Genomic DNA, 13,983 nt, shown 5'->3' on the forward strand with positions numbered 1-13,983 from the left:
CATCAATACAGCATATTTCTGGTCACACTGTACACCGATGATTACTATTTTTGCATGTTGGGTAGGTGTAGACGTTAATAAAACAGTCTAATGGGAAGAAAGTTTAATGTCATTGTTAGTTTCTGGTCGGAGCTGTATCCCTTCTAGCCACAACCTGCTTTTGCTTGAACAGCTCTTCAAAATAAACGTCTTTATTTTATTTTATTTTATTTTTTTGTCACTTATCAGCATCAAAATAAAAGTCTCTTGAGGAGTAATAACTCAAAGCAGGCCAAAAAAAAAAAAAACATTTTAAAACAAGACACATAACTAACATTATGAAAATATAAAACAAAGATTCGTATTATATGAAAATACAATTAACTAAAAAACTAAAAAACATTTAAAATAATAATAAAAAAGGGCTGGTAAATCTGTTAAGTTTACATGGATATTTCCTTTAACCCTAATCACAATGCAGTGCATCTACTTAAAACACCTTTTAAAAATCGCAATACTGAACATTCCTTTAACAATATGGCTTTTTTATAGACCTTTCAAACAACATATTCTTTCTTGCAGGGTTCCTTTTAAGATTAATTGCATTTCTGCTCATTACAGAATCACATTTGCTCTGAATTTACTTGATTTTACTTGATATTTATTTTGAGTGCTGATTTTTTATTTTTTAAATCTGTCACATATAGGGATTTTTGTTTCACTGCACAGTTAATGTTGGAGGCAGCACTTGACTTGTTACACAACCTGCAATTCCACCAGGAGTGAAAAGTACTCACAAGTGGGCTCCAGAAATATTGGCACCCTTATTAAATATAAAACCATGGATAATGTGGCAAACTTCTCTATAACAACTTGTGGTTACATGAGACCTGGCGTACTTTTGGTGAACACAAGACCCAACTAGCATCTGCAGTTCTCCAACTGTGATCCTCCTCTATCTTTAAATTAAGACAAATTTCATGATAAAACATCAGGATTCTTACAGTATTGGTACTGTTCAAAGATTTGTTTAAAACATCACTGGTGTTTCTTTATGTAGTTTTACAATTCTCTATGAACAGCAAGTGTTGAGAACGACACATGAAATAATTAGAAGAATTACACACATGAAGTCTGTTAATCAGCTGTATTACAAAACATACAATGGAGAGTCAGATGCAGGAAGAAAGCTCACAGAATAAACTATGAGCAGAAGATCACATCACCTGCATTTGAGCGTCATCTGGTGGACAACAGTGATGAAATCCTCACATATACCCATACACACATGCATATGCACATATATTAAATATGCATGCATTAAATACATTGTCATATTAAGTAAAAACATATACGAAACCTATTAGAAATGAGGACAATTTCATATGTTAGCATATATATATATATATATATATATATACCATATACAAATATCTATGTTTATGTATGTGTAAAACATTTTTGGACGTATGTGTCTTGTACATGTGTATCCATCTTAACATGTCGAGGTATTTTGATATTATATAAATTAATATAAAAGATGGACATAAGTATTGAAATAATAATAATAAAAAATAAAATAAACTTTTATTTATCCACATGTACAATTTTTCTTTAGCAACTATAGGCTATTTTGTATAATATATTACATATATTTTCTCATATAAAAATGCCATTTACACATAAAAATGTAATGCTTTTCCTACAGTATGTTGCTAATGGATAGAGAGTCGGTAACCTGAAGGTCGCGGGTTCGAGTCTCAGGTCTGGTGGGGGGAGTGAATGTCCAGCGCTGTCTTCCTCCTTCTGTACCACGACTGAGGTGAGACCCTTGAGCAAGGCACCGAACCCACAACAGCTGCTCCCCGGGCGCCGCAGCACTGTGCGCGTGCATGCACTTGGATGGGTTAAATGCAGAGCACAAATTCCAAGTATGGGACACCATACTTCGCCTCACGTAATTTTCTTTCCTTAGAACTTGCGTACGAAAGAGAGAGTTGGCCGCTCACCCGCTGATTGTTATAGAACACTACTTTGTTCATCTGTTTCGTTTTGTTTGTAGCGTTTGTCAAAGTGTTCCCTTTTCTGTTTTATATCCGCTCCTTGACGTATGTGAAGGGTGTGCTTGTGCGAACTATCGGACTACCAGTTCTGTGCCTCGGGTTTTCATTCTCGCCTCCCGTCTTTCACTTCACCTGGGCAGACTACAACCCATATGGACTGTAGTTTTGTGCAACTAATTCATATGTTACTCTCTCCATAGGATAGGAGGCTTGTGCTCCTGAAAATTATGGAAGAAGAGGAAAAATGTGAATCTACCTGAATCCACATGAATTCTGCAGGGATCAGATAAATTCACATTTCTTTCTGAAATGTGAGTTTTCTTGATTGCATTATTTACAAAAGGATGTTTGTGCAAAAGCAACATTCATCTACCGTATATAAAGTTACATTATATAAGCTTCTGTAATAGTGTTTACACTGTACATTTAACACAATGGACAAAAAAACAAAACTTTAACTAAATCAGCAAAAGTATCACACTTTTTATTATCTGACTGATTTACTTCCTTGATCCGCTTGTAACAGAGGTGGAAATTTGACTTACTGCATGAGGTTAAAGTTTAGCTAATGCAAGTGATTCATTGTATCCTGTAGCCTACTGCATGAGATTCAAATGCATAAGCAAATTACACTCTAATAATAATATAATGGCTTTGCAATGTAAGTATTCACTTTTTTTTCCCATGCATTATCTTGGTAGTGCATGTTGTTGTTATTATTATTATTATTATTATTGCAACCTTTTGGACAAACTAAGCACAGCAAGCTGAGACAAACTAGCTTGTTCAAAGCAGCTTCAGGAATTAGAATAACTATGTGTCAGTGTTGCAAAGTTAATCATTAAGATGATGTCCTAATTCAGCTCAAATCAGTTCAAGTTTTGTGTTCTAGTCAGTTCATTGCTGAGTTTTAGTTTCAGCAGGTTGAAATATGACATTTGTAACTTAGCCAGGCTTGACTGTTTGCATGAACTTGCAAGTCACTTTAATTTACAATGTGGTACTGACATGACACAATAGCACTTGTGTTGTTTAATCACAGCAACAATGGCATCAAAGGGAGGTCACCATCGGCGCGGAAGCATGGCAGAACCAGTTAACATGTCGTGAGAGATTGTTGATATTGTTTTAATATGTTGTTATTATGTTTATGTTTGTTATGGGTTTTCACTTGATGCAGATGATTAATAAAAACTTGTGTTGTTACATATAACTATATTATATATACCCCCGGTTTCACAGACAAGGCTTAAGCCTAGTCCCAGTTTAAAATGAAAGTCTGAGCTGTTTCAACTGAAAGAAACTTGAACTGACTGATCTTAAAATATATCAGTGCCTTTGTTTTGTCTCAAGATGCACATTATTTTTTTTTTCTAAGGCACATTTTTAAAAATTACTTGAATGTCCTAATTGAACTATGGCCTAATCCTGTCTTAGTCTAAACCCTGTCTGTGAAACCAGTCCATAGTATACTGTATGTAGCATAAAGTATGAAACTAAATACACGTTTACTATAAATCTACCAATATTTGTCTTGCAAAACATACAGAATATACTGTCACTGATGTTTGTTTTTGTTTTTTTCCTTTAGATCTGATGTTATTCATCTCAAAGAGGAATTGACTAGACTTCATAAGGACATTTTTCCAGAATGCAACAAACATATGGAGAAAATTAGTGATCTCATCAATGAGTTAGATTATGGTAACAGACTTGTTATTTATGCCTTCAGAGGAGCAGTAATAACTGGAAGAATTGCAATAGTGCTTGTGGCATTATCTTTCTTTGTTTTCGACGATGAGGTTTCTGTGATTTTTGCTGCAGCAGGGGCAGTTGTGGCTGTAGTTGCTGTATTATGTGTTGCTTTTGGGCAATTTAAGAAAGCACAGCAGAAGAACTTAAAACGATCCATTGAAGAAGAACTTAAGGGATTTCAGGATAAAATTAATCCTACTATTGACATAATGGAAAAAATCTGTCAATGTACTGAGGAAATACTGAGAGACCCTTCGCTATCAGACCACAAAACCCAGGCATTAAGTGAATATTTTGCCAACTGCTTTGAAAAAAGGCATCACTTTCAGGAACATGGCAGGAGTAAAGTGGATGACCGGATGTCTAAAATTAAGCATTTGTCTGGAACGCTTTCAGAAATGATCGCCGAGTTTAGTTCTGTGCCTGATATCCTTAAAGAGATCATCGAAGACAACAAGAGGCAACGTGACAAACCTGCAAAGCCCACACATGAGCAAATAAATAAAAGAGAGTTTAAGGAGAAAGCAGAGCAATTCATTAATGATATGCAGAAAGGAATTTTCGAGTTAAAAAATGGAGTGAAAGAAATCAACCAAATAGCAGAAAGAATGTCAAATCGTTTGAGTTCAATCTGACAAAATGAAAAGTCTGAACTGCTGAGACACAACTTAAATGTTAACTAAATTAATGTTAACACTGACAAAAGTTAAGAATGCTTTTTTTTTCAGATCGTTTTTGCTCTGCATTCTTGATAAAAAAGTAGAAGAAGTTATTTTGTGTATTTTTTATCACTTTCATAACGATTTTTTTTTATAAATGTATTGGAATGTAAAGTGAATAAGTAATTGTTTTAACCCTTCAATGTCCTCACCAATGGAAAAACAATAAAAAGAATCAAGAAAGTCTGAAAAATTATTCAAACAACATTTATGCATATTATGCTATCAGTCAGTAGCTTAATTTTTCTACCTTTACTATAAATCGCACAACTGAACCATTTGGGTAAGCATGTATTAAACCAGTGAAAACAAATTTAAAAATGTATATATATTTGGGAATACAATAACATTAATAACATTAACTATAATATTAACCATTATAAATAAAAACCCTGCAGACTAGACCCAACGGTTCTGCAGCTGTGTGAGAGGACATAATAAACATTATCAGCAGGTGGCAGTATTCTGCATTTGTCACTTTGAAAAAGAGAGAACTGACTCAAAAGAATGGCTGTGGTCACAATGGCATACTTGCCTACTGCCCAGTACACAGTGTACACTGCCTACTATTGTTTAAAGAATAGTGTGTGAAACAGTATACAATAAGCAACAAATATTTCAGAGTAGCATGCTTAATTGTCACATGACAAACACAAACATTAATTCAGCACAGCTGTCAAGATTGTTACCTTACAAACAAATGTGCTAACTATTCTTTTTACAAAGGCTTCATACCAGTAAACAATATTACCCAATTGAACTCATTTCATAACTGAAGAGAGGCTATTGGACTGAACTGAATGAGCTGTCTTTAACTGAACAATATTTTTGGCAGTTACACTAAGTGGAAAAAGTGATATATTCTAGTTACACTAAGTGCAAACAATAATAAATTCTGTTTACAATAAAATAGCATGTCTGTAAATAGTTAGGTGGCAGATATTTAGCCTATACTTCAGTACTGTAGTACATTATAAAACAGTATGAAATAACATATTGAGTGTAAATTATCATAAATTTAATTTGATGAACGCCACTTTATTGGGACAAAAACCTGCCTACAGCTAAGCACACTGTATTATTAATGAGGCATTTAATTTCCACTTTTCAAATATTAACTTTTTTTTTTTTAGAATGCCTTTCTGATCTGGTATGTGATGTAAAAAAGGAGTTGCACGAGTTTGACAAAAAGCAGAATTGAGCTCGGATGGCTTGCATCAACAGCACACACCTCCTGTCTTTTACTCTCGGTCTTCTACAGAACACACGTGTCTTTTGCAAACGCTGCTGCTAGGCTTTTAACATGTACAGGGACGTGCAGAGACTTCCTCAGGGGCAGGCGCTCAAATGTAAAAAAGGGCCAATATGAAGGGGAAAAAATATAGGTCAAAAGACTTGATACATTATTATTTTATATTTTTTGCAATAAGTCACTTATAGTCATCAAGCCTGCATTTATTTGATCAAATCAAATTTTAATATACTTTATTTACTTTGCATTTTATGCAATGTTGAATTATTAACAATGTTGAAAACCTGTGATACTTTTTTCAGGATTCTTCGATGGATAAAAAGTTAAATAAGAACAGCATTTGTTTAAAATATAACTTTTGTAACAATATACACCTTTCAAAAGCTTGAGGTTAGTATTAAAGAAATTTGTTTTTATTCAGCTGATAGTAAAGATTGATATTGTTAGAAAACATCTTTACTTTGAATAAATGCTGTTCTTTTAAACCTTTTATTTATCAATGAACCCCAAAAGGTATCACAGATTCCAATAAATAAATACAAATATATATATATATATATATATATATATAAGCAGCACAACTGTTTCCAACATTGATAATAAATCAGCATTAGAATGATTTCTGAAGGACCATGCATTGAAGAATGGAGTAATGATGCTGAAAATTCAGCTTTGAATCACGGAAATAAATGATATTTTATTAAAATAGTATAAATGTATATTAAAATAGAAAAACATTCTTTTAAATTGTAATATTTCACAATATTAGGCTACAGTTTTTTTTCTGTATTTTGATCAAATAAATGCGGGCTTGAAGAGCATAAGACACTTTCATAATGCTGCATAATTCATTAAAAATGGTAATATAATAAAGTCCTTTCACGTCACCATTTCGCCAGCCTACACTTCACATAACAGGCCTGTACAACCCAGGCTCATTGGAAATACGTGACTCTGCATACATTTCTGCAGAACCTGAAATACGTTTCTCCAGGTACAATGCACTGCACTTTTCGTGTGAAATGTCCACTAGAGGTGCGGAATGGTTTCAATTTTTCCCTGTTTCAGATTCAGGTATCTGTGCTCGGTCTACTCAGTAAACAAAACTTTTGTATTAACTTATTAATTCCAAAGTTTTGAGATGCCAAGGACACACGTCTCGTCAGCATGGATCGCACTTTGCCGAGGTACGTCAAGAATATGTATTTAATATTAATTTACATTAATCTGTGTTCGCTGAGCCAGAGACAGACACGTTTATACAGCACTGCATTATAAGCAATCAGACAGCATTCTGTTGAGCTTATGAATGCAAGGACCAATCAGAGGCGTTCAGATGAGTCATTGCTAAAATGCCGGTGTTTTCTCACTTTTAAAAACATGTCACGGTTTAAAAATAAATACATAAATAATGGTTTTCTATTTTTACCATACTTTAAAATATCTCTGTGAGTCATAGCTGAATTTTCAGCATCAATTTAACACATCCTTCTGAATCATAGTCACTCATAGGAGGAGTTTTAAACAGCAAATGAGTCATTCCCCTTTAATAGCTGTTATGCCCTCTTAAGGCCATGTTTTGGAGAAGCGCAGGCAGATATCAGAGGCGCGCAGAAAAGAACAATGGGATCAAACCAACGAAAATATTATTATTGTATGTGTTTCACACTATTTTAATATTTTAGCTATAAAGTTGGATTTATGTGATCTTCAATTTTCATCATCAATATACAGAGATATAGTAGAACCTTAATTTGTAAGAGTGTAAATGCCTATTGCACTAATGGCAGTCATGCAATTCTGCAAAATGTAGTTTATGATTGTGAAAAATTGATTAAAAAAAATACATGGATTTAAAAACAAATCTTAATTATAACATGAAGGGTTCCCTTCTGGTTATATATATATATATATATAAAAAAAAACACTTCACCCCCTTGGCACCGCCCTTGTAACGAGCCTGTCTGGTTAAGAGCTGAAGTGAAACCACTCCAAAATCCTGTCCAGAGTTTGGGAGCGGTTTCACTTCAGCTGTTTGGAGGAGAAAATAACGGGAAAACGTCCATTTCGGGTAGGTTTTCGCCTTGTTTATCGTGTGTATGTTACTCCAATGGTTTAAAACGAAAGTGGATAGATTGGCTTCTGATAATGAGCTGCAGGCTAATTAAATGATCGGGTCCCGCTGTAAAGCTCAGAGGTTCCTTTGTTTAAGCGCGTGAGAGTCGAGCTTCTCCAGTTTCATCGCGTCGTTCATGAGGGAGAAAAAGACAAGAGCTTAGACTGCATCAAGGTTGGGAGTCCGTTCAATGTACAGTTTGCTTTATTTATAGTTGTAACTTAAAGCCAGTCATTCATTAATGATGCACCGAAATAAAAACCGCGCGTAAAAATGAAATAGAAACTAGACACTGGGGCGAAAATATGACAAATATAACTGTGTTCATTTCTGTGGAGAAGAGAACTGGATCCGCTTCGGCCAGTCAGTATTCATCATATCTGATTACCCCTGATGGCATTTCCAACGGAGATCTTCTACATTTCTTTCATTTATATTTTTCACATACTATTTTTTGTACTGAGTGTGATTAAGGGTAGGCTAAATTTATTTATTTTATTTTATTGAATTATTTATATATATATATATATATATATAATATATATGCATCCATTCACACTTCATTAAACATTGTTCATACAAAAAAAATTATACAAATAATAATAATAATATATACAAAAAACATCTCTACTTTGCTTAATCGGAGATCTTGGCTAAAAAAAAAAAAAAATTTATACTGAGTATTTATTCATTCATGAACTATAATATTATCTAAATTACAAATGACTTAAGGAACCAGTTTATTCAGTCTCTTTGAACTCAGAATGATCTCATCTCCACGTTACTAAACTAAAATGTAATAAAGAATTGAAAGCATAAGGATATTTTACTTACTGTAGGTGTGCCCTTTGTTCTGGTCCTTCATATAAATTTCCTCCTGCTCCTATATTCTTGCACACAATGTAATCACTTGTAACACAGAGAATGAGCTGCACTACATTCACACCGTCTCTATACTGAATTATATCCCCAGTCTTCGCTCCATCTCCAGCTCTTCTCTAACCCTCACTAACACACAACACAGCATATCTCTTCTGGAAAACACTTCTTAACATCATTTGGCTGAGGTGGAGTGATGATGCGATATGATGGAGACTGATCAGACTGGGAATCAAGAACAATATTTTGAGAAGGTGAAGGTAACCCAGAAACCAGAACAGAGCAAGAGAGAGAGAGAGAAAACAACTCTGGCCTACAATATATAGAGTGCACTGATCATATACAACACATACGGGGTCATAAGAAAGAATTTGAACGTGATTCTCAAAATTTATGATAGTGATCAAGATGCTTGTCAATCACAATGTTTGTTTCCGATCAACAGTTTCAAAAGGATGTTTGTTGAGGTAGAACTGTTCAAAAGATAAATAAACAGACTCTAAATATTATTTACATATCGTGTACTATCAGTGTTTCTATTATGTGAATGATTTACACCCTGGATTCACTCGAAATGGTTAATTTTGTCATTGTTTATAGTTATATTATGGTTACGACTATAATCTGAGATATATATATATATATATATATATATATATATATAAAAATGTATAACCCGCTTCACTTGTGTTATTAAATTGCAGCAGCAATGGCATCATCCCCTCATCAACACCGGCGCAGCATGCATGAACCTCCTAACATGATGTGAGAAAAACATTGCTATGCATTGATTCAGTTTGATTATTTAAATTATTTAGCATTTGAACAAAGTGCCATGCATTTTCAACATAAACTAAAGTCATTTGCATTTCAACAAAATAGAACATTTGTATTCCAAACCTGTACTATAAACTAATATTTACTTTTCTCTAGATCAAATGCTATTCATCTGTATGAGAGTGATCAAACACGCCTCCAGCGGTGTATAGAGAGACTGCATCATATCCTCCAAAAATGTGGAAAAGACTGCAAAGGTGTTGCTGAAGGCTCTATAAATGCAGCTGTGGTGGGAGCACATGGAGGAACTGCTGTACCTGTGGGATTAGCAGGATTATTAAGAGTAGCTTTAGCTCCGTTTACATCTACTGCTGCTGCTGCTGTTACTTCTGTTGTAGCAGGAGCGGCGACGCTCACAGGTGCTGGAATTAAAATGGAAAAATACAGTTCTGGGGAAACGCGGACAATTAAGACAAGACATTAAACTCTTAAACAGTGTTGGGGAAAGTTACTTTTAAAAGTAATGCATTACAATATTGCGTTACTCCCTAAAAAAGTTACTTTTTATGGAAAGTAATGTTACGTTACTTTTGCGTTACTTTTTAAATATGAGCAGGGCTTGTTTTTAATACAAGAAGTTCTAATCATAGCAAATGTAAAAGCCCTTTCACACTAAAAAGTGTAATGAATAAACCTCAGGCTGAAGGAAGAGTAAATGCACGTCTGTAAACTAGAATGCAGGAGAAGAAGGTTCAACCCTCTTCAGCAATAAAAAAAAACAACGAAGCACAATTGTTAGTTTATCTAAAGTCATTTTTGCTGCTTAGTACGGTTGAACTGGATCATATTCTATATTAATCTCTGCATTTGTTTTAATTCATTTTGATGAATACTAAATCTGTTTTTTGCGAGTGGGATGAATTAATACACATTCACATTTAGTCTAGAACTACAGTAACAGCATGTTCACACAGAGCACTGTCAGTCAATAAATGGGACAAAAGTAACTCAGATATTTTCTTGTAAATTAAAAAGTAATGCGTTACTTTACAAGTTACTTGAAAAAAGTAATATTATTACGTAACTCGCATTACTTGTAATGCGCTACCCCCAACACTGCTCTTAAACTTCATGCAATAAAATGTTTTCTACAGAACTAGAAACTATGTATAGATGCTTGCTTTGGTTTTGTCACCCCTCATGGTCCTCATGCCACACTATAAATAATGTTCTATATCCACAGGGCCTCATGCTAAAAGTGACAGCAGACTTGATGATGTAAGCCAACAGTTTCAGAGTTCACATTTCTGTCCTTAAGAGAAAGAAAGACTATAATCGCTTAAAGACATAGCTGTCAGCATCATGATGCTGTATTCTTCTGCTTGTAAAAAATTGACTATGCCATGATTTCTACTCATGCACGTCAGTGAGAACGGAAAGTTAAGTTCGTAGAGACTCGAGAACTTTACTTAATCCATTTTAAATTATACTTGTATAATTTAAAAGCACACCCCAGAAGAGGGCATCAGGCATAACCTTCAATTTCCTTCTCACCCTATTGCGATGGATATTTTGGGAGTGGTTTCAGTTCCAACCAGTTTAGCCCTAGAGATAACAGGAAAAGGAGGAGGGGGCATTGGAAACTTCCTGAACACAAATTCAAGCGCTTGCAATAACTTGATTTGAATGCATTAAAATTATAAAACAGGATATAATGGGTGTGTGTGCATGTACAGAGGCATGTTTATCTGGATGCTCTTGATGTTAGGATTTCAAATTAATATAATTGTAGGCAAATATTATAGACCTACATGTGAGCAAGTGATTAGGCGCTTGATTATGCTGAATACTGCTTTATGGAGAAACGCTATTATAGTCAAAACACCCAGCTTTATGTTTCTGCTTTTCTCTTGTCTGCTACTTAATTAATTTCAGAGATCTCAGTCGAATCTTGATAAATACTAAATACATCAAAAAGAAGAAAACCCACTTCTTCTTCTGAATCTGTTCTATGATGTTAGAAATGTGATCTTCTTAATGGTCTGTCGTAGGTTTTTCTGCTTGATCATGTTGGTGACGGTACATGCTGTACTTGTTACTTCAGCTACTCCAACACCTGCAACCGCTAACGAAACACCAAATGTGAACGGGGCCAAAAACAAACCCACTAGTGTTGTGATTCCTGCTGCTGCTCCTATTACGTCAAAATCCTGAGTTCAGTTCCTTGATGCTTCTTTGCAGTTCATCATCAAGAGTTTTGAGTTCCCTGAAATATCAGATTTTTCTTAAAGTACCATTACCATATTACCACAAAGAAAATAAATTCTGTAAACTACAAAGCCATTAATAACTGTACTGTAATTTAGGAATATAGCAATAAATAAACAATTAAAAAACAAACAAACACACACACACACACACACAGGCAAGGAAGCATTAGCACTGTTAATGGCTTTGCAGTATCTTGATGTTTATGTTGGATCGTGTAGTCTTGTAGTTATGCAAGCAGGTGTGCGAGCAGCAAATTCAGGAGCTGTGCATGCAGAGGAAGACAGTCGAAACAGGAAAGTGTATAAGGAACCTGTCAGATCTTTCAAAGTGTGTGAACGGGCTGAACAAATTTTCAGTGTGGCTGCACATTCGCCCCTGCAGTGACCGCTGAGACTGGCATAGTCTCAGCTTTATTTGTTGTTATTGATGTTGTTCGTATAGCACAAAGTTATAAAGAGATCGCCACGATGAATAAAAAAAGCAGAAAGGAGAAAAGCTAAATATATCAAATCTGAAACTTTAAAATACATTCATCAGAAGAGAGAAACAGTTGCACTTTTTCAGGAGATTCTGAATGAAGTTAATAGTTTTATAGACAATGTAACTGAAGAGTTTAAAGAAAAACTAAATGTGTATTGGCAGTGAAACACATACTTTAAAAATATAGTGGCCATCAAATTGCCATATTTCTGAAGACATGTTAGCAAAAATCAATCAATCAATCAAATCAAATACAGGTGCTTCTGAGCTGATGTCAGGTTAAATGGGAATGTGCTGTCTGTATGCTTGTTTAAATCTTGTGTTTAATTATTCATGCACAGCACTAAATAAATATCTGTATAGAAACTTTTAAATTAATATTATCCTAGATATGCAATTATCCCATTTTTAAATGGAGAGCAATATATTTAATTGTGTCTGTCAGCTTGACAAATATGTTTAGAATCAACATCTGTAAATCTGGTAAGCTGTCAGAACTGTGCACTTTATCCCACTCAGTCAGAACTCAGAAAGAGCTTTATTGTCAAGTATGGTGTTTGCACATACAGTGAATTTGTTTCAGTGTCACAAGCTTCCAGTACTCAGAGACAACAACAGATAATAATTAAAAAAATAAATACATCAATAAAAATAAGATGTGAATAAAATACACATAAGCATATATAAATGCCCATATCTATATATATATGTATGTATGTATGTATATGTATGTAAAAATATGTATGTTTAGCTGTGCTATAATAGCATAGGAACAGAATAGATAAAGATGTAGGGATGGACTAGGATGTAGGGTGGTAACAAATATATATATAAGATTATTGCACATATTTTAGTTAAATCGTGTGTGTGTGTGTGTGTGTGTGTGTGAGTGAGTGTGTGTATGTGTGTGTGTGTGTGTGTGTGTGTGTGTGTATGTGTGTGTGTGTGTGTGTGTGTGTGAGAGAGTGTGTGTGTGTGTGTGTGTGCATGTTTATGTGGTTTATGAGGACACAAATTTGTATAATGACATGAGTATGACAGAGGTATTACAATATGAAGGTGGTTTATGAGGACACTGCCTATGTCCCCGTAATTCAAAAGGCTTAAAAAACATACTAAATGGTGTTTTTTTGAAAATCTAAAAATGCACAAAGTCTCCTGTGAGGGCTAAGTTTAGGTGTAGGGTTGGTGTAGGGCAATAGCACACACAGTTTGTTCAGAATAAAAACCATTACGCCTATGGAGAGTCCCCATAAACCACAAAAACCAACATGTGTGTGTGTGTGTGTGTGTGTGTGTGTGTGCATGGATGAGTGAAATGCAGAGCACAGATTTTGAGTACGGGACACCATACACCACACTACATGTCATGTCCTTTCCTTCCTTGTATAAAGCACTCTTCAATTTGACAAACAGACAAATAGGAATAAAATAAATAGAAGCCAAAATAAATACATAAAACATTTTTTAAATAAATCGTTAATAAATGCTTTTAAACTTTGATATCACATTGAAACATTTCCCAAATACTTTTCCTTGGGCTATTTGTATATTTAAATATACCTCTAATAACAGAACTACACAAATAAAAAATAAAATAATGATAACTTTCTTGTTTTGTTTTTCCTGCTCTGCAAAATAACCCTATGCTTAATGATATTTTTAAAATCTTTTTTTTATTTTTTCGCTCAC

The 13,983-nt window shown here is 34.3% G+C and overlaps 1 long non-coding RNA gene across 1 annotated transcript; it reads left to right on the plus strand.

The window, feature by feature from the left end:
* The first annotated feature begins 7,719 nt into the window (after positions 1-7,719).
* LOC306877959 lies at positions 7,720-11,511 on the plus strand. The gene is made up of 3 exons (XR_013784909.1): positions 7,720-7,839; positions 9,468-9,528; positions 9,697-11,511. It is a non-coding gene; the product is annotated as an uncharacterized lncRNA (long non-coding RNA).
* Positions 11,512-13,983: the final 2,472 nt, after the last annotated feature.

Source organism: Barbus barbus (assembly GCF_936440315.1).
Source record: "Barbus barbus genome assembly, chromosome: 2".
Lineage (NCBI taxonomy): Eukaryota > Metazoa > Chordata > Actinopteri > Cypriniformes > Cyprinidae > Barbus > Barbus barbus.